We start from the raw sequence: 2029 nt of genomic DNA, 5'->3' as shown, positions 1-2029 counted from the left end.
TATTCAGTTTTCGGAAATCACGATGTCTAGAAAGCATCAGTGGCTGCAGCTGACAGGGACAGCTAACAGCAGCAGCAAAGCTAACATTAGGACGTCATCTGTTAAAAGCCTCCCGTTGTCGGATACGACATGAAACTACTCCAGTTAGCTCAATCATGTTGTAACTAAGACGTCCACTGGAAAAAATATTTTTTTCACGGATGAGCACACGTTTGATAAAACAGAGTTAAATCCCTCGGCATCCATTTTCAAGCTCTCTGTGTGTTTGTTTCCTTGCGGACAAGAAAAGGGGGAACGCACATTTCCAAGAAGGCGTGTCCTTTTCAAAAATGCAAGAGGTGTTGCTTTGTTGCCGGCCGTTTTCGCCAGTGTGTTAAACACACTTTAGAAAGGAGTGTCTCCAGACTATCAGAAGGCGGAGATCTCTGATTGTCTGGTGGCGAGACTACTCAGGTGATCACTCTGTGCAGATGAAATATTTTAAAGGTGTTATCACTGTAGGAGTAGAGGAGGTTCTTTAAAGCCACTTTGTGTGGAAATTTCTGACTTTGGCCCCATCTGGTGGTCATATTAAAAAGCCACTTTGTGTGGAAATTTCTGACTTTGGCCCCATCTGGTGGTCATATTAAGCGTTACACTGAGGTCGACAATTCACGCAGCTGTTCTAAGAAATTGAAACGTTAAATGCTTAACTTTTGGCTTTTTACCCAGTGTGCTTCATTGCATGCCATTGCTCTCCTTTTAGGTGTGTCTCAGGAAAGCACCAACACGACAGGATCACTGATCACTGCATCCCAGTCAGTGGGAAACTTCAAGACTCTGCAGCTAAAGCAACAAGTTGGACTGTGGGAAATTCGAATGGTGTCAACAAATCCCTACATTCTGAAGGTTGTAGGTGAGAACTCCATGATTATGAGGTTGAATGACATAATCAATACTTAAGATTACTTTAGGTATAACTATCCCTTACCAAATGTATTATGTTGATCTGTTCTGTATGACATCTATTTCACGTCCATCCTGGAAGAGGGATCCCTCCACAGTTGCTCTTCCTGAGGTTTCTACCATTTTTTTCCCCCCGTTAAAGGGTCTTTTGGGGGAGTTTTTCATTATCCCCTGTGAGGGTCCAAAGGACTGAGGGATGTCATGTCATATGCTGTAAAGCCCTCAGAGGCAAATTGTGATTTGTGATATTGGACTTACATAATAACAATCTAATGGAATCTAAAGGACATGACTTAAGTGACAGAGCTGGAATCTTGCATACTGTAGGAGCCGGAGTTTGGTGCCACTTCTCTTGGAGTCAATGAGGCGGGCACAACAAATCACATTATAACCCATCATATCTTTGTTGTTGCAACTCTGATTGAAAAAATCCTACCACCAAATTAAAAAGCACACATTACATAATGCTGACTGACACTTTAAAAGGAAAATGAACCCACACATTTAGAAAAAGCATTACACAATGATGGGTTATTGTGTGATTTGCAGTGTCCGCCCCATTAACCTCAGTAGAAGTGGCACCGAAGTCCGGCTCCAATACAAAATCGCATGCTGTCACTGATGTCATGACCTTTCCTTCCATCATTGTTCCCTCTTGAAGCCTACAGGAGGTAAACAGGGACCAAAGCTGTTGCACTAGCAGCAAAATAGCAACCTACATAGTGGAGGTGAATAAAATTTAGTTTTTGGTTCTCCAAACATTAAATATGTCATTCGAGACAGTGTCACGAGTACCTGGTTACTCCACAGACCTCAGCACAGCATTCAGCAGGTTTCATTGAAACTACTTTCTGCAGAAGAAACGGTGTTGAATCGGCTGTTTTGTGGAGGATTGTGCTTAATTTTGTAATTTTAGTCTTCAAAAATAATGATAGTGATAAATACGCTTCAAAGGAATGGTAAAAGTAATGAATATTTACTGGTGATCATACATCTGGCCTCTCTGGTTTATTGTAACTTTTTTATTTGCAGGCGAAAGTCCAGTGGATTTCCTGTTTAACTTTTTGGAGGAATCGCAGGGCCC

At 41.7% G+C, this 2029-nt stretch overlaps 1 protein-coding gene across 1 annotated transcript in view; it reads left to right on the top strand.

Annotated features, from left to right (window-relative positions):
* LOC126388100 (von Willebrand factor A domain-containing protein 7-like) overlaps positions 1-2029 on the top strand; it is a 19639-nt gene that overhangs the window by 6676 nt on the left and 10934 nt on the right. The window lies entirely within an intron of this gene.

Source organism: Epinephelus moara, chromosome 3, assembly GCF_006386435.1.
Source record: "Epinephelus moara isolate mb chromosome 3, YSFRI_EMoa_1.0, whole genome shotgun sequence".
Classification (NCBI taxonomy): Eukaryota; Metazoa; Chordata; class Actinopteri; order Perciformes; family Serranidae; genus Epinephelus; species Epinephelus moara.
The sequence above is the reverse complement of the archived record's forward strand: the minus strand, read 5'-3'. Positions and strand labels throughout refer to the sequence as shown.